Source organism: Bos indicus x Bos taurus, chromosome 1, assembly GCF_003369695.1.
Source record: "Bos indicus x Bos taurus breed Angus x Brahman F1 hybrid chromosome 1, Bos_hybrid_MaternalHap_v2.0, whole genome shotgun sequence".
Lineage (NCBI taxonomy): Eukaryota > Metazoa > Chordata > Mammalia > Artiodactyla > Bovidae > Bos > Bos indicus x Bos taurus.
This window is the reverse complement of record NC_040076.1, coordinates 100,371,499-100,391,834: the sequence shown is the minus strand read 5'-3', so window position 1 is coordinate 100,391,834 and position 20,336 is coordinate 100,371,499. Positions and strand designations below refer to the sequence as shown.

At 38.3% G+C, this 20,336-nt stretch overlaps 1 pseudogene; it reads left to right on the top strand.

The window, feature by feature from the left end:
* The first annotated feature begins 806 nt into the window (after positions 1-806).
* On the top strand, positions 807-1,618 carry LOC113897927 (annotated as a pseudogene).
* The last annotated feature ends 18,718 nt before the right edge of the window (positions 1,619-20,336 follow it).

Genomic DNA, 20,336 nt, shown 5'->3' with positions numbered 1-20,336 from the left:
CAATGCAGGAAAGTGAAAAGTCAAAGTGGAGTCACTCAGTCGTGTCTGACTCTTAGCGACCCCATGGACTGCAGCCTACCAGGCTCCTTCGTCCATGGGATTTTCCAGGCAAGAGTACTGGAGTGGGTTGCCATTGTCTTCTCCAATCTGAAGTTTTAATAGGAGACAATTCCCTGTTTTCACACAGCTAACAAGTAATTATGGACCCGAAGGCACCTCTGAAGAGAATCTAAAATTTTTTATATATCAGGAGTTTGAATGAACAAATCTCCAAAACATATTTTATATGAAAGGACCAAGGCATTATGAACTAAGAACTTGAATCTGAAATTATTTCAGTGAAAACAAATCAAATTTTCAACTGAGTAAAGCAATGCATGGAAAAGAAAATCATTCTATCAAGTGAAATTCAAGGATGCAATCTGACAATATTCTTTTATGATTTCTTTGAAAACTTGATAATTATTCTGGTAGCTACTTGTAGCAACTAAGAGTTTTAAAAACCTGTTTGAGTTATACAAACAAGTATGTTAATATATATGTATATACATACAAACACACACATATATTTGTTTTAAGGTGATAGAAAAAGATATATTAAAAGAATAACAGCAGAGAATTAAGGAAAGATTTAAAATCATGATTTTTAACTAATGTTTATTTTTTATAGCCTCTAAAATAACACTTACTGTATTTTACTGAAACACATTGCATTGGAATATTTACCTTCATCAACTCTGACAGCATTTTGATGGATCTCTCATATTTAAAAAGGCAGTAGCCCTTTTGGATCTCTGAGTAGCACCATGTTAGTCAGGAAGGAAGAACAAGAGCTTTACAAAAGCAGCAAAAAGGGAGCCAAGAAGAAAGTGGTTGACTCATTTTCTAAGAAGGATTGGTATGATGTGAAAGCATCAGAAAGGTTCAATATAAGAAATATTGGGAAAACATTGGTCATGAGAACCCAAGGAACAAAAATCACAACAGATGTCATCAAGGGTTGTGTTTTTGAAGTGAGCTTGCTGGTCTGCAGAATGATGAAGTTGCATTTATAAAATTCAAGCTAATTACTGAGGACGTTCTGGGCAAAAAATGCCTGACTAATTTCCATGGCACAGATCTCACCTGTGACAAAATGTGCTCTATGGGTCAAAAAATGTCAGACTGTGATTGAAGCTCACTTTGATGTCAACACTACTGGTGGTTATTTGCTTCGTCTATTCTGTGTGAGTTTTACTGAAAATGCAACAGTTAGATTCAGAAGACCTCTTATGTCCAGCATTGGTAGGTCAGCCAGACCCACAAGATCACAAGGTAAATCATGACCTGAGAGGAGAAGACAAATGTCTTTAAAAGGTTGGTCAATAAATTGATTTCAGACAGCATTGGAAAGCACATAGAAAAGGTTTGCCAATCTATTTATCTGCTCCATGATGACACGGTTACAAAAGAAAATATGCTGAAGAAGCCCATGTATGAACTGAAAAAACTCATGGAACTGCATGGAGAAGATAGCATTTTTTGCAAAGTTATTGGTGATGAGATAAGCCCTAAAGTTGATCAAGCTAATGGGTATGAGTCAGCTGTCCAAAAATCTGTGAAAAATTCAGACTTTTAGTGGTGATAAATAAAAGGTCTTATTTGTGTTTAAAAAAAAAAAAAAGGCAGTAAAAGTAGGTGATAGCCAGGTAAACTTTTCTAATAAATCTTTTTCAATGCAAATTTACATTCCACTGCTGTATATATAGGGAATAATTTGGACAGGTGTTTAACTGACTTTCTTTATTAAAATGCTCCAACTGTCAAATTCAAATTGCTCTAAGCACAAAAGCCAACAAAGTAAAATTAACTAATGGTAAAAGGATTACCCTATCTTCATGAGGGGAAAATTTTAAATAATTAAGTGAAGGGTAGCTTTGCATGTGACAAATAAGATGAAATAATAACTTCAGGTTGACCTCCCAAGTACTTCTTTTCATACTCTTTTACACGAAGAAACAGTAAATAACGCTCGACTTTGGCTTCTTCTTCTGTTTTATTTCTGAGATAAGTCAGTGTTTTTACTTTAAAGGTGACAGAGGACACTTGTCTTCCTGTTTGCAACATTAGAAGGGCCTTTTCACTCCATTTCTGGAAGGAACAGCAGGAGAGGAACATTCAACTCTAAACTTCCTTACTTTTTCCCAAGAGAAAGGAGTTATTTAGCTGATTCACACAACTGGAAGAGGGAGGTAAATATGACTCCACCCTTAGGAGTTCGCTCACTGTGAACTGCCTGACTGCAAAGAAGGTACTTGAGATCTGCTGGTGGCAGGCAGCTGTCCAACACTGTCCACGACATAGTAGATCTTTCATCTGGAATACACATTAAGAGGCCTATTTGGCCACAAGTCCATTATACTTTCTCCAGTTTAGATTTATAAGAAAAAAGAATTATCTTGATTTTTCATCTAGCTACAAAATGGTTCCAAACTTGGCATTAGAAGGGTGCTATTTGTTTTTCTTTTAAAATCTGAACAAACATGATGTCAACATATAACACAAATTCTATCAATTAAACCTTTCCTTTAAAACTTGTATGACATGAAGCACATCTGACTCTTCATGGGATTCTCCATTTTCTACTTAATTCTATTTACATGACCATATTATACACATATTATATTGTGTATACAATGCCTGGAGAATCCCAGGGACAGGGGAGCCTGGTGGGCTGCCATGTATACACATATTATTTCAAGTATTTTGCCTGTTTTTGTGTAGGATTGGTTGGAGTTTTTAGGTTGATTTACATGAGAGGGTAAATTTGGTCCATGTGAATGCATCTTGGCCAGAGGGGAAGCACTCATCATTTATTCATTTAAAATGGATTTCTTGTTAATAAAATATATTTGAGTCTTGTTTTTTTCATCCACTATGACAATTTGTCTTTAACTGAGGCATTTAAACCATGGACATTCAAAGTGATTATTAGTACAGGTGGCTCTGTCATATTTGTTACTGTTTGCATTTTCTTCATTTCTATTTTTGTTTTCCTTGCTTTTTCTGCCACCTGTGATTTGTCTCTATGATTCTATTCTCTCTCCTTTGTTAGTGTATCTCTTGTATTTCCTATTTTTACCTTTTAATATGTTGCTAATCAAAGCCTACTTTCAAATAGCACTATGCCATTTGACAGGTAGTGTGAAGATTTAATAATAACAAAGCAATCTTAATACCTCCCTTTCATCCCTTGTTTTATTGCTACGATTCCTTTATCTTGCAGTAGGAATATCTAAGCATATTTTTTCTAACATACATAGCTTATATAATTAAATACATTATTGGTATCATTATGTTTAACAAACTGTTGTTAGACTGATTAAGGATGAGAAAAGTTAAAGTTCATATTTTACCTTCATCTATTTATTCTTTGAAGATCTTTTCTTTATGTAGATTGAAATTTATGACATACCACCTCCCTTCTCTCTAAAGAACTCATAACATTTCTTGCAAGACAGATCTACTAGCAAGAAATTCCTTCAACTTCTATTTGTCTGAGAAAGTCTTTATTTGTTCTACATATTTTAACTTTTTATTTTATATTAGAGTATGCTAGCTAGCTAGCTAAGTCACTTCAATTGTGTCCGACTCTGTGTGACCCCATAGATGGCAGCCCACCAGGCTCCCCCATCCCTGGGATTCTCCAGGCAAGAACACTGGAGTGGGTTGCCATTTCCTTCTCCAATGCATGAAAGTGAAAAGTGAAAGTGAAGTCGCTCAGTCGTGCCCGACCCTCAGCGACCCCATGGACTGCAGCCTCCCAGGCTCCTCCGTCCATGGGATTTTCCAGGCAAGAGTACTGGAGTGGGGTGCCATTGCCTTCTCCGATATTAGGGTATAGCCAATTTAAAATGTTGTGATAGTTTCAGGTACACAGTAGAGTGACTCAGCTATGCATATACCTGTATCCATTCACCGCCAAACTACCATCCCATCCAGATAGCTTCTCTTTCATTTTAAAGAATAATTTATCAGTGTACAGTGTACAGTTTATTTCACTAAAGCCTCTTCTTGCTTGCATGGGCTGAAGAGAAGTCAGAAGTAAATCTTAAATTCATTTCTTTACAGGTAAGATGTTCTTTCATTTGACTTCTTTCAGAACTTTATCTTTGATTGTCCATGGCTTGAAAATTAATAGTCCTAAATATCGTGGGGTTTGTTTGTTTCATGGTTTTTGTTTTTGTTTCATTTTTTTTGATATTAATCCTACTGATGGTCTCTGAGCTTCCTGGATCTATGGTTTGCTGTCTGACATTAATTTGGAAATTTTCTCATTCTTATTGCTTGAAATATTTCTTATGATCCTTTCTCTTTTTCTTCTGCTTCTCAGGTCAGTTCAGTCACTCAGTCATGTCTGCCTTTTTGCGATCCTGTGGACTGCAGTACACCAGGCTTCCCTGTCCATCACCAACTCCAGGAGCCTACTCAAACTCATGTCCATTGAATTGGTGATGCCATCCAACCATTTCATCCTCTGTCATCCCCTTCTCCTACTGCCTTCAATCTTTCCCAGCATCAGGGTCTTTTCCAATAAGTCAATTCTTTGCATCAGGTGGCCAAAGTATTGGAGTTTCATCTTCAGCATCAGTCCTTCCAATGAATATTCGGGACTGATTTCCTTTAGAATGGACTGGTTGAAGCTCTTTGTTGTCCAAAGGACTCTCAAGAGTCTTCTCCAACACCACAGTTCAAAAGCATCAATTCTTCAGTGCTCAGCTTTCTTTATGGTCTAACTCTCACATCCATACATGACTACTGGAAAAACCACAGCTTTGACTAGATGGACATTTGTTGGCAAAATAATGTCTCTGCTTTTGAATATGCTGTCTAGGTTGCTCATAACTTTTCTTCCATGGAGCAAACACTTTTAATTTCAGGGCTTAAGTCACCATCTGCAGTGATTTTGGAGCCCCCAAAAATAAAGTCTCTCACTATTTCTATTTGACTCATCTATTTGCCATGAAGAGATGGAACCAGATGCCATGATCTTAATATACTGATTGTTGAGTTTTAAGCCAACTTTTTCACTCTCCTCTTTCACTTTCATGAAGAGGCTCTTTAGTTCTTTGCTTTCTGCCATGAAGGTGGGGTCATCTACATATCTAAAATTATTGATATTTTCCCAGCAATCTTGATTCCAGCTTGTGTTTCTTCCACCCTGTCATTTTGCATTATGTATTCTGCATATAAGTTAAATAAGCAAAGTAACACTAGATAGCCTTAACATACTCCTTTCCCGATGTGGAACCAGTCTATCGTCCCATGTTCAGTTATAACTGTTGCTTCTTGACGTGCATACAGATTTCTCAGCAGGAAGGTGAGGTGGTCTGGTATTTCCATTTCTTTCAGAATTTTCCACAGTTTGTTGTCATCCACACAATCAAAGGTGTAGTCAATAAAGCAGAAGTAGATATTTTTTATGGAACTCTTACTTTTTCCATGATCCAGCACATGTTGGCAACTTAATCTCTGGTTTATCTGACTTTTCTAAATCCAGCTTGAACATCTGGAAGTTCACAATTCATGTACTATTGAAGCCTGGCTTGGAGAATTTTGAACATTATTTTGTTAGCGTCTGAGATAAGTGCAACTGTGCAGTAGTTTGAACACTCTTTGGCATTGCCTTTCTTTGGGATTGGAATGAAAACTGACCTTTTCCAGTCCTGTGGCCACTGGTGAGTTTTCCAAATTGGCTGGCATGTTGAGTGTAGCACTTTCACAGCATCATCTTTTAGGGTTTGAAATAGCTCAACTGGAATCCCATCACCTCCACTGGCTTTGTTCATAGTGATGCTCCCTAAGGCCCACTTGACTTTGCTTTCCAGAATGTCTGGCTCTAGGTGAGTGATCACACCACTGTGGTTATCTATGTTATAAAGATATTTTTTGTATATTTATTCTGTGTTTGTTGCCACCTCTTCTTAATATCTTTTGCTTCTGTTGGGTCCATACCATTTCTGTCCTTTATTGTGCCCATCTTTGCATGAAATCTTCCCTTGAAAGCTCTAATTTTCTTGAAGAGATCTCTAGTCTTTCCCATTCTATTGTTTTCCTCTATTTCATTGCAATGATCGTGGAGGAAGGCTTTCTTATCTCTCCTTGCTACTCTTTGGAACACTGCCTTCCAAATGACATATTTCATGGGTTTCCTTTTCTCCTTTGCCTTTCAATTCTCTTTTCTCAGCTATTTGTATGGCCTCATCAGACAACCATTTTGTCTTTTTGCATTTCATTTTCTTGGGGATGGTCTTGATCACTGCCTCCTGAACAATGTCATGAATCTCCAACCATAGATCTTCAATCATTCTATCAGATCTAATCCCTTGAATCTATTTGTCACTTCCACTGTATAACCATAAGGGATTTGATTTAGGTCATACCTGAATGATTAGTGGTTTTCCCTGCTTTCTTCATATTAAGTCTGAAATTGGCAATAAGGAGTTCATGATCTGAGCTACAGCCAGCTCCCAGTATTGTTTGTGCTGACTGTAAAAAGCTTCTCCATCTTTGGCTGCAAAGAATATAATCAATCTGATTTTGATATTGACCATCTGGTGATGTTCATGTGTAGAGTCTTCTCTTGTGTTGTTGGAAGATGGTGTTTGCTATGCCAGTTCATTATCTTGGCAAAACTCTATTAGCCTTTGCCCTGCTTCGTTTTGTGCTCCAAGGCCAAATTTGTCTGTTATTCCAGGTATCTCTTGTCTTCCTGCTTTTGCATTCCAGCCCCCTATAATGAAAAGGACATCTTTTTGGGGTGTTAGTTCTAGAATATCTTTTAGGTCTTCATAAAACTGTTCAACTTCAGCTTGTTCAGCATAACTGGTCGAGGCATAGACTTGGATTACTGTGATATTGAATGGTTTTCCTTGGAAACGAACAGAGATCATTCCACTGTTTTTGAGATTGCATCCAAGTACTGCATTTTGGACTCTTTTGTGAATATAATGGCTACTCCATTTCTTCTAAGGGATTCCTGCCCACAGTAGTAGATATAATGGTCATCTGAGTTAAATTCACCCATTCCAGTCCATTTTAGTTTACTGATTTCTAAAATGTTGATGTTCACTCTTGCCATCTCTTGTTTGACCACTTTCAATTTGCCTTGATTCATGGACCTAACATTCCAGGTTCCTGTGAAATATTGCTCTTTACAGCATCTGACTTTACTTCCATCACCCACCATATCCACAACTGGGTGTTGTTTTTGCTTTGGCTCTATCTCTTCATTCTTTCTGGAGTTATTTCTCCACTCGTCTCCAGTAGCATATTGGGCATCTACTGACCTGGGGATTTCATCTTTTGGTGTCACACTATTTTGCCTTTTCATACCATTTATGGGGTTCTCAAGGCAAGAATACTGAAGTATCCAACTCTTTGTGACCCTATGGCCTATACAGTCCATAGAATTCTCTAGGCCAGAATACTGGAGTGGGTAGCCTTTCCTTTCTCCAGGGGATCTTCCCAACCCAGGAACTGAACCCATGTCTCTCGTGTTGCAGGAAGATTCTTTACCAGCTGAGCCACAAGGGAAGTCCTGTTCTCCTTCTAACATGCCTATTGTATGCATGTTACAACATTTGTAGCTGTCACTCAAGTCATGGTAATTGTGTTCTGTTTCTTTTTCCAGACTTTCTTCTCTTTGCTTTTGGGTTTCAAGGATTTTTTAATAGATCCTCTATCTCCTAGGTGCTCTTCTCAGCCATGTCCAGTCTACTACTAAGCCTATGAAAAATATTCTTCATTTTTGTCACACAAGAAGTGGGAAAATGAGATAATCTCCTTGTTAATATTCCCAGCCTTTGGGTACAAATGTTTCACCTGATCATTTGTATTGGTTTGTGAAAGCTGCCACAAAAAAATACCATAGATTTTATGACTTATGCAACAGAAATTTGTTTCTTACAGTTTGCAAAGCTCACAGTCAAAAATCAGGGTGCCAGAACAGCTGGCTTATCCTGAGGACTCACTCCATCTCTTAAATACAATCACCTTCTTATTGCTTGCTTTCATGGTTGTACCTCTGTGTGTGTGTGTGTGTGTGTGTGTATCTCCAGATGTCCCTATGTCCTGATCCAGTCAGACTGAATTAGGGCTCACAATTATGATCTCCTTTTAACTTAATTATCTCCATAAAGGACCTGTCTCCTCCACATACAGTCACAATCAGAAGTGCTGAAGGTTAGGACTTTCAATATGTGAATTTTAGACAGACATAGTCAATCCAAAATATCATTTAAAGTTTTAAACCCTCTTTTATCATTACTTCCAATGGAAATCAATGTCTTAAATTTAAAATTTATTGTTTTACAATGTAAATAAACTTTAACATCTCTCTATGGATATGTTTTGGAGAAGGCAATGGCAACCTACTTCAGTACTCTTGCCTGGAAAATCCCAGGGATGGAGGAGCCTGGTGGGCTGCAGTCAATGGGGTCATGAAGAGTCGGACATGACTGAGCGACTCCACTTTCACTTTTCACTTTCATGCATTGGAGAAGGAAATGGCAACCTACTCCAGTATTCTTTCCTAGAGAATCCCAGGGATGGTGGAGCCTGGTAGGCTGCCATCTATGGGGTCCCAGAGTGGGAGACGACTGAAGCGACTTAGCAGTAGCAGCAGCATGGATATGTTTATCCACTGTGCTTGTCACTTACCACTTACTCTTCCATGTTTTATATATTCTCCAAATTTATTAAAATTTGCTTTCTTTTATCATTTTACTTTCCTTTTATTATTTTCTTAGAAAGCCTTTGTGGCTCAGATGGTCAAGAGTCTGCCTGCAGTGTGGGAGACCTGGATTCAATCTCTATGTCAGGAAGATCCCCTGGAGAAGGAAATGGCAACCCGCTCCAGTATTCTTGCCTGGAGAATCCCATGGATGGAGGAGCCTAGCAGGCTATAGTCCATGGGGTTGCTAAGAGATGAGCATTACTGAGCAACTTCACTTTCACTTTCATCATTTTCTCTCCATTTATATTAGTCTCAATGCATTTCTATTACCTGTTTATCATTTATCTAGGAGTTTCGGCATGAAATTAAAAGACACTTACTCCTTGGAAGGAAAGTTATGACCAACCTAGATAGCATATTCAAAAGCAGAGACATTACTTTGCCAACAAAGGTCTGTCTAGTCAAGGCTATGGTTTTTCCAGGGGTCATGTATGGATGTGAGAGTTGGACTATGAAGAAAGCTGAGCACCAAAGAATTGATGGTTTTGAACTGTGGTGTTGGAGGAGACTCTTGAGAGTCCCAGGGACTGCAAGGTGATCCAACCAGTCCATTCTAAAGGAGATCAGCCCTGGGTGTTCTTTGGAAGGACTGATGCTAAAGCTGAAACTCCAATACTTTGGCCACCTCATGGGAAGAGTTGACTCATTATAAAAGACCTAATGCTGGGAGGGATTGGGTGCAGGAGGAAAAGGGGATGACAGAGGATGAGATGGCTGGATGGCATCACTGACTCGATGGACATGGGTTTGGGTGAACTCCGGGAGTTGGTGATGGATAGGGAGGCCTGGCGTGCTGCAATTCATGGGGTCGCAAAGAGTCGGACACGACTGAGCAACTGAACTGAACTGAACTTGGGCATGAAATGTGTTGGAGACAAGTTTACTGTGAGTGTTTTTATCAAAATCAAATAAATGTTTCTGAGCTGAAAGGATCTATGTTAAAATCACTAAAATAAACACAAATATTTTAACTTTTTCCTCCTAAGTCAGTCTGTTCTCACATATTTTAAAAGGTCTTCATTCCCAGACTATAATTAGAATTTATCATCCTGAGCAGTCACCCTGGACCTGGGGTAAGTCTCTTGGCTTCCTAACAGCATAAATAGTTTGGACTGTGAGCTGCTAATGAACTGAAGATGATGAATACCAATTCTGCCAGTGCCAATGGACCATGTGTACATGATGATTAAAGAAATACATTTTAGACTGTCATACATAGAAGCTTGGTTACACTAACCACAGGAATAAGTGAGGCACCTGGAAGTTTTTCATTTAAAAAGTAGAGCATAGGAGTTTCACTTGTACCATGATAGTGTAGGCTTCCTAGGTACCTCACTTGGTAAAGAATCCACCTGCAATGTGGGAGACCTGGGTTTGATCCCTGGCTTGGAAAGATACCCTGGAGAAGGGAACAGGTACCCACTCGAGTATTCTTGGCTGGAAAATTCCATGGACAGAAAAGCCTGGAAGGCTACAGTCCATGGGGTTGCAGAGTCAGACACAACTTTCACTTTGGGGCTTCCCTGGTAGCTCAAATGGTAAAGAATCTGCCTGCAATGCAGGAGACCTGGGTTCAACGCCTGATTTGGGAAGATCCCCTGTAGAAGGAAATGGGAACCTACTCAAGTATTCGTGCCTGGAGAATTCCATGGACAGATGAATTCAGCAGGCTACAGTCCATGGTGTCGCAAAGAGTCAGACATGACTAAGTTGACTAACTTTCACTTTTTCTTTTTTCATGATAAGGAGAAAGGAGTTCCATGAATCTACTCCCAAGTAAAATTGGTAAGAATGACAAATTTGATAGAATGGCAAGATTTACATTCCCTGGAAGTGAACTGGAGGCCATAAAGTATATTAACACACTTGTCCAAGAAAATTAACTCAAAGACAGTAAGAATTTTAAGAGTTCTTTGTTAAGGAAGACCCACACCATCCCTTTTCCTTCCAGTTCAGGGAGGCAGAAGTTTTCCAGACTGCTATAACTAGGAAGACAGGGCTCCCTCTCGCCTCCAGCTTCCAGCCAGAAGACCATCTGCGCAGGAGGGACAAGACATTAGCATTTTGTATCCTGCTTTCAGGAACCTGCCAGCAAGAGGCTGGATTCTAGAAAATAATATCAAAAGGTAGGGACTCATAGGGTCCCTTCGACATGACTGAAGGAATGAAGTGAACTAATCTGATTCTGTCCATCCTCCATTTATGTAACAGAAATTCTACCTAAAGTTGGATGCAACTGTGGATACTGGGATCCTGATTACCCTTTGGTCTGGCTTATCGGATGGGAGTCCCATGACGAGAAAGGCAAACTAAGTAGACCTAAGTCTGTTTTCCACCATGCACTGACATACATTGAGTATGTAAGGTAGGAGTGTCACTTAAAAGACTGTCATTTTCTCCATCCCTAGCACTAATGCTATGGCTCAGAGATTTTTTTCCTGTGGGGAGACACAACCATAGAACAGAGGGCTGTGATGTGTTGCCAAAAGAACTGACTTCATATGCTGCAGACTATGCAGAAGTTTGTGCCTAATGGTACTCTCAGAAATAGTAGAAATGGTAGTAAGAAATAATTAGGGGAGATTTATAGATTCATTGGAGAGATAGGTTAAACTGCATGACTGCCAGTTTTTCAGAAAGTAATAGTGAAAGACATGGCTAAGAAGAGCACTTATGAGATTAGAATAAATCTCAAATACTGACCTTCGAAACATTTCCTTGTAAGGAGCCTTAATTTGATTGGATTAGCCTGTGAGGCAAAGTATGCACAGAGTACTGTTGAAAACAATAGAGCAATCAGCTCACAGTATAATAAGAGAAAGACAGTGAAAGAGAGCTCTGCCAAAAATCACTGTCATCTTACAGTGACTATGAACATACCCAAGGATGTATCCCTTAGGAGTAACAAAAGAAGTTTCACACTGGAGGGTGGAGGGAGTTGAAAAAGATCTCACCAGAATAATCTAGTCAGTCATTAAATAAGGAAATGAACAAGTAACAAGCTCCATACTAGGGGGAGGAAGAATACCCCAAACTGCCATAAATATATTATATAAAATGTCCAGTTTCTAATTTAAAAAAAAAAGAGAGATGTCAAAGAAACAGGAAAGTATGACCCACACACCAAAGAAACTAAGCAGGTAACAAAAGTCACCTACTATAGTCAAACATTGTTGGATTTAAAGAAAAACTTTATATTAGCAAGTATAAACATACTTACAGAACTAAAGAAAAACATATTTAAGCAGGCAAAGAAAGGTATGATGACAAAGTAGTATCAGGTAACGAATATCTACAAAAATGTAGAAATTATAATACAAAAAGGATAAAATGAAAATTTTAGAGTTGAAAAGTACAATAATAGAAATTTTAAAAATTTAGTAGAGTGGTTTAACAGTATATTTGAACTGAAAGATTTAGTCAACTAGATAATAAGTGATTGAAGATCATACAATTTGAAGAAAAGAGAAAAAAGGAATGAGGAAAAATAAAGTTTTTCAAAGTTGGACACCATTAAGCACACCAACATATAGGTATATTTTGTTTTACTGCATGTCACTTTATTGTACTTTTCAAATATTTCATTTTTTTTTTTGCAAATTGAAGGTTTGTGGCAACAATGCAAATCTGTAGGTGCCACTCTTCCAACACTAGTTGCTCCATTTGCATTTCAGTGTAGTATTTCGGTAATTTTTGAATTTTTCAAATCTTCCACCAGCAACAATATTATGACTCACTGAAGACTGAAATGATGGTTAGCAATTTTTAGTAATAAAGAATTTTTAAATAAGATATGCATATACTTCGTTCTTAGACATAATGCTATTGCACTTAGAGTACAATATAATGTAAACATAACTTTTATATGCACTAGGAAACAAAAAGCTTGTGTAACTTGCTTTATTGCAATATTCACTTTATTGAGGTGATCTGAAATTGAGCATGTAATATTTTCAAGGTATGACTATATATATAATGGTAGTACCAGAGAAGAGGAAAAGAAAGAAGGACAAAAATATTTAAAGAAATAATGGCAGGAAACTTCTGTATTTTTTGAAAACATTAACCTACACATACAGAAATTTCATCAAACTCCAAGTATGATAAATGCAGATATCTACAAGTAGAAACATTATAGTAAAAATGCTGAAAGACAAAGTCAAAGAGAAAGTCTTGAAAGTAGTTTAAGAGAATAATGACTGTTCACTTAGAAGTGGACCTAAGATTATCAGCTTATTTCTCATCAGAAACAATGGAAGTCATGAAGTAGGATGTCATATTCATAGTGTTCAAAGGAAAGAGTAGGCAAAGCAAGAAATATTGTCAAATAGAATTATGTATCCAGGAATGCTATCTGCTATCTTTCAAAAATGAAGGAAAAATAAAGTATTCCCATACAGACAAAAAGAGACATAATTTGTTTCTACAGGATCTGCTTTATAAGAAATATTAGCTTCAGGCTTAAAGTAAGTGATCCCACCTAGTAATATGAATTCACATGGAAAAAAAGAACAACAGCAAAAGTAACTATACAATTATAAAGGACATTATAAAGAAATTATCCATTATTCTTGTGATGGATTTAATAATCAATTGCACAAAGCTATATGCATATATTGTTGGGGCCATAGCATCTAGAAATGTACTTGCCAGTAGCAATGTGGGATTAAAAATTGTATTGTATCATATTCTAGCACTTTGTTTGGAAAAGAAAAATTGTTCTTATCAGAAAGTATACACTGGACTTCCTAGAAGTTATAAACAGATTTGTAAATAGGCTACAGACTAGGAATGTGTATTTAGAACATATTAGTTAGAAAGTAACTTTGTGCAGTTTCTACCACTGTTCATGTTGGAGCTATTTGTTTCAGGCTTTATAGGGTTTCTTTAACCAGTGCAGAAATTATTTGATGGTCAGAGAGCCACTGTAACTGATACAAATAGATAAACATTTCAGTAGTGATCTATGAGGAAACTGGTATCAGCAGTTAGAAAACTAAAGATCTATTTTATGAAGAGACAATACAGTTGGCAAAATTGTTATGGTTGGTAACTTGGAAGGCAGTCCATGTCCTTAACAAGACTGCAGCTCTGTGGGAAGTGTTTGGAAAGAAATGGAATGCTAGTGTTTGTTGGCATTTATTTTCTGCTTTTACCAGAGTACTAAACAAGAGAAATGAGCTCAAGCACAGAAAAGAGTTGACAGTTTTCAGGCGAAAATGTAAGAGAATAAATAAAGTCCAGAACTGTGTGGCCTTGCCAGTTAAAAAACCCAGCTGCTTCTGGCCTCAAAATCTAGTAAATGAGTCAAAAGTTGTTTGAGTGATAAATGTCCATTAAGCTTCCCATTAAACAAGATCACTCAGCCTTGTGACAAAGTGCAAACTAAGGGTTTTTCTTTCCCACCTAAGCCTATTATTTCAAATAGCCTCGTGCTGAAAGAGAATGAATAGATCTGAAGAAATTGAGAACTAGAGTCATCTTAAGACCTATGTCTAGGAAGAAAAAAACTTACTGGAACACAGATATTTCTAGAAGGAAGCAGACGAACTTTGCTGTCTTTCTTTTGGGGAAACTGTGTTACCAAGAACAGCAAGAGCTTAATGTATTTGTGGCTTTCTCTATTAAGGATTAAACCATTTCTTTGCCCCTAGACTTTCAATAGTAGGATAAAAGCAGTGGAAGCTGTGTAGGCCCCATTGAGAACACATTTCCAAGGGACCACTTTAGATGATGTAATCAAAGGACGAGAGTGAGGAAGGGCATGCTTGCTCACACACATGTGTGCGTGGATACACACACACATACACACACACACATGCAAGACACTGAAGAGACTTGACAATGCTATTCCGTCCAAAGAGCAGAATCTGAATCTAGTTAAGGAACTTCTCCTGTCAACATAGAAGGAAACATTTACAAAGACTACTCAGTAAGATTTTGTGGTTTTTATAAACCAGTGACCGCTGTGTGTAATGTCCCATCTCCACTCTTCTGAAATGAAATATTCATAGTGGTCATTTTCTCCTTGTTCATCATTACATACTGGATGAGAAGGACAAATTTCTTTTTAGTTCACAGCTTGATAAGTCATGAAGAACCATACAAACAATGACCTCATGGAGAGTATTGTACAGTTACTGGATATTTGGGACTTTGACGTGAAAGTAATAATTGGAATTGTGAAAAGGTCATAAAGATCTAATATACATATTGCATTTCTCCTCCTTCTGGGAACATTACTGCTCTAAAATTTTGGAAGCTGTTATGGACAAGTTGCTTGCTTTAGCCAATGAAATGTTGGCAACAGTTATATGAGTTCTGTGTTCTGCTCCCTCTGCCATGGTGACAATAGAAGTATATACCTTTCTGAAGCTTCTACCACATTGACTCCCTATGTGATCACTATAATCAGAACCCCTCTGCTGAACTGTGCCAGGCTTGTACTATGGAGTGACAAATAAATTTAAGTGACATTAAGCCACTGAGACACTGCCTTTGTCAGTTAATGAGAATAACCTAAATTATTCTGATTGATTGTGATTGAATCCCTTGAGAATTAAGTGACTGCTATTTGTATGGGATATTAAGAGGCCAGAAAGCAAACTGGCAAACCAGAGAAGAAACTGAATAACTGGTTATATGTTCTTTTCCTCCTTTTCTTAGGCACGAAATTGGGCTGAAATTTCCAGCTTCCTTTGCAATAAGATGTGATCATATAACTTAATTCTAGCCACGGGAATATGAGTACAGATGTTGTGTCTCAATTAGAGTAGGGCCTATGACTATCTTCTACTTTTGATCATGATACTATTTCCTTTCCTCCAACCAGTTGTGTACAAAGCAATACACAGAACTTCGAAGAACAGAGGAGGCAAAGATGTTAATACTGAGTATCTTATTTACACCTCAGAGAAAAGCCTCCTACAAATTAAGATGGTGTTTTGAATCTTAGTGGATTTTACCGGGTTTTGGTGGAGTCAAGTTTTGCAGCATCTGACATCACACTATACTCCCTGCGTGCACATGTGCTCAGTCACTTCAGTTGTGTCCAACTCTTTGTGAACCCATGGACTGTAGCCTGCCCGACTCCTCTGTCTCTGGTGATTCTCCAGGTGAGAATACTAGAATGGGTTGCCATGCCCTCCTCCAGGGGATCTTCCCAACCCAGGGATCAAACCTGCGTCTGCTGCATTACAGGTGGATTCTTTATAGCAGAGCCACAAGGGAAGCCCCCTCTCTTCATCCTATATACATACCGGAGAGAAGAAAGTCCTAGATGTTATGCTGGATTTCATATGACATGAAGACGGGTTTAAATTGATAAAATATTGGGTTTTTGGTTGTTACTATTTTTGAGGAGAGATAACTCCTGCCTTTAACCAAAAAAGGAAAAATAAAAAGGGTCTCTAACAAATACTTATTTCACTTCCTGCAGCCAAGTAATTAACACTCAGTACAATTATTTACACAATTCAGAAGGGGCAATCTTCAAGAAAGAGAAGACTTTATATATTATATACACATTTATATTACATAAATATATTATATATTTATATATATCGGAGACAACAATGGCACCCCACTCCAGTTCTCTTGCCTGGAAAATCCCATGGATGGAGGAGCCTGGAAGGCTGCAGTCCATGGGGTTGTGAAGAGTCGGACACAACTGAGTGACTTCACTTTCACTTTTCACTTTCATGCATTGGAGAAGGAAATGGCAACCCACTCCAGTGTTCTTGCCTGGAGAATCCCAGGGATGGGGGAGCCTGGTGGGCTGCCATCTATGGGGTCGCACAGAGTCAGACATGACTGAAGTGACTTAGCAGTAGCATATATATATATATATATATATAATTTCCCTTGCTTATCTACTTATATTTGACTGGCATGATGTGATTTCTTACCTAAAATGAATGCTATCATGAAGTTATAGTAAAGTCTGATGGGATCATTGCTCATCATACAGTTTATTTTCAGAAAGCTTGATGTCCATCAATAGTAGTCTATTTTATTATACATTCCAATCTAATTTCTTGCAACTGTCTTAGGTAAAAATGGTTCTTTTGCAAAGCCCTGTGGTCACTTACCTACTTTATCTTATGTGCTTATAACTTTTTCTGTTCCATGCTCTGCTTGTTATAAGAAAACCTGCAGTCCCCATCTCACTGAGTATCTCCTATGCTATTCACTTTTAGAACTCATATGCAAATATGAGCTCCAGGTACCATGCCTCTCATAAACTATAAGCTTCAAGGTATGGGACACTTCCTTTCTCTACCTGAACGTATCATCATATTATTTGTCTTTAAGCCCTTTCCCACTTCTGCACCACACAGAATGGTTGTAAGCCTGATGACTGAGTAGCCAGTTACCCAAAGACTTAAATGTCAACCTCTCCTTGCTTCCCATTTCCCTTAACATTTATGAGGTTTTCTAGGATCCAAGAAGAAGGCAATGGCACCCCACTCCAGTACTCTTGCCTGGAAAATCCCATGGATGGAGAAGCCTGGTAGGCTGCAGTCCATGGGGTCGCGAAGAGTTGGACACGACTGAGCGACTTCACTTTGACTTTTCATTTTCATGCATTGAAGAAGGAAATAGCAACCCACTCCAGTGTTCTTGCTTGGAGAATCCCAGGGATGGGGAAGCCTGGTGGGGGGCCGTCTATGGGGTCGCACAGAGTCGAACACGACTGAAGTAACTTAGCAGCAGCAGTAGCTAGGATCCAAAATCACTGCAGATGGTGATTGCAGCCATGAAATTAAAAGACGCTTACTCCTTGGAAGGAAAGTTATTTCCAACCTAGACAGCATATTGAAAAGCAGAGACATTACTTTGTCAACAAAGGTCGGTCTAGTCAAGGATATGGTTTTTCCAGTGGTCATGTATGGATGTGAGAGTTGGACAATAAAGAAAGCTGAGCACTGAAGAATTGATGCTTTTGAACTGTGGTGTTGCAGAAGACTCTTGAGAGTCCCTTGGACTGGAAAGAGATCCAACCAGTCCATCCTAAAGGAGATCAGTCCTGGGTGTTCATTAGCAGGACTGATGTTGAAGCTGAAACGCCAATCCTTTGGCCACCTGATGCGGAGAGCTGACTCATTTGAAAAGACCCTGATGCTAGGAAAGATTGAGGGCAGGAGAAGGGAACGACAGAGGATGGGATGGTTGGATGGCATCACCAACTCAGTGGACATGGGTTTGGGTGGACTCTGGAAGTTGGTGATGGACATGGAGACGTGGAATGCTGCGGTTCATGGGGTCGCAAAGAGTCAGACATGACTGAGTGACTGAACTGTACTGAACTGAACTAGGATCCTCCTTACCTTTCTTTGATGTTACAACTACTCAGTGATCTACTCCATCTCCCAAAATGAAAGAAGGAAATGACTATATAAATGCTGAGCTATCCCAGAGGACAGCCTACCTTTGCATCAAGTGCATTCCCTATAATAATAACAGGGAGTATGAGCCTGGAGCAGCAAATATGCTGAAATAAGTAAACTAGGTGGTGATGTCCTACTGCAGGGTGGTGACACCAGGAGCTGATGAGTCACTAAACGTAGTGCACCTAGTGGCTTTCATTCTCAGTTGTCACTTTTAGTCTCTGAGGTTAAATGAGAAATATTTGTCTTGGTATCACACTTACCATATTATGCTACTACTATTATCCCAATCGTATATGGGACAGTTGTGCACATAACTGACTTCAAGACAAATTATTTACTCTTGCAATCTTGAGGAATTGGAAGTAATTAATTTCACTACTAAACTAAGAATTCTGTGCTTGCCACCTATTGATTTGGGATTTTTTTTTCTTCTGGGGTGAGGGTGGTTCTTATCTCTCAACTTAATAAACGTGTATGTGTTTAAGTTTTTACATGTTTTCTGTTTCTTGATTTCTGTCTTCTCTGAACCTCTTTCCAGATAAGGCTTTCATTGATCTCAGACTGACAATGAACTAATACCTATATTTTACACTTGACTTTGCTTCAATTTAAACGCCTGTCTTTTCTTGTATGTAAACCAATCCACTTAGAATCAAGCAAACAAACAAACAAAAAAGATGAACTTCCAAAATGAGCATCCTTGAGAGTTTGCCCAATAACTTGGACGCAAGACAGTTATTCACTTTCTGGGCTTCCCAGGTGACGCAAGTGGTAAAGAACCCGCCTGCCAATGCAGGAGATGGAACAGACGCAGGTTCCATCTCCTGCACTGGGAAGAACCCTGGAGTAGGAAACAGCAATCCATTCCAGTACTCTTGCCTGGATAATCCCATGGACAAAAGAGCCTGACAGGCCACATTCTCTGGGGTCGCAGAGTCAGACACAACTGAAGGGACTTAGCACAGCACAGCACAAGACATATGTATGGACTGAATGTTTGTAAAACCTCAAAATTCACATGGCTATTCCGGTTCCAGCCCATTTCAGGCAATGAGGACATGTCAGAAGTTAAAGACACAGCTAACAGTCTTTAAACTTCTTCATCTATGTCCAGGGCCTGATAAGATGTCTGGCATATTATTAAGAGATGTATAAATACTTTTAACCATTCCTCCTCCTTCCTTCACCCCAAATTTCTTCTTTTATTTACTACTTCCTATTTCACTTAGAGTTTTCTCATTGTAATGCAATCTCAAAACTATCTTCACATGCTCTCTCTTTTGCATCTCTACCCAATCCAGTTAGACATTAACTCCGTGATGTATATTGGTCAACTATATATTATCATTAAATCCTAATTCAGATCTCATTATTTCACAACTGATTTACAGTAATAATTTCCTCACTTGACTTTATTTATCCATATATATCATTTGCCAGTTTTCATTGACCTCATTTTGAATTACTTGCCAAAAAACAAAAAACAAAATCCATATCTTCTTTTTAAAATTTTCAGTAGCTCTCTGTTCTTCTTGGAGAAAAATGTTCATAATCCTTGATAAGATCTGTTTGGCCACCTACCAAATTGACAAATCCATATCTCTGAAGCTACTCCAGTACTACAATTCAATTCCTTCTTCAATTACAGCAGAATTGTTCTCTGGTCAAGCAGTTTTTGTAATGTTCTGTCTTCACTAAACTTTACTCTTTTCTGTCCCTGTCTCTTTTCTATGCTCTATTTTTTTTAAAATTTTCAAATTCTAAATAAAATTTTATTACCTAAGGAAATATTCCTTTAGTTCTAATATTTAAAAATACTGTCTCCTGGGGCCACCCTGGAGGTCCACTGGTAAAGACTCTGCACTTCCAATACTGGGGGCATTGGTTTGATCCCTGGTTGGGAAACTAGAATCCCATAAACCATGCAGCCAAAAAAAAATAAACAATAAAAATAAAAATAAAAAAATACTGTCTCCTTACTCAGTGGTATTATAGTATGCTTCATATAACCTTATTGAGCAATTCTTTCTTTTTTTCTTTATTTTTTGGCTTCACTGGGTCTTCATTTCTGTACAGAGGCTTTCTCAAATTGTGAAGAGTGGAGGCCCCTCTCTAGTTGTGGTGTGAGGGCTTCACCGTGCCATTGCTTCTTTGTTGTGGAGAATAGA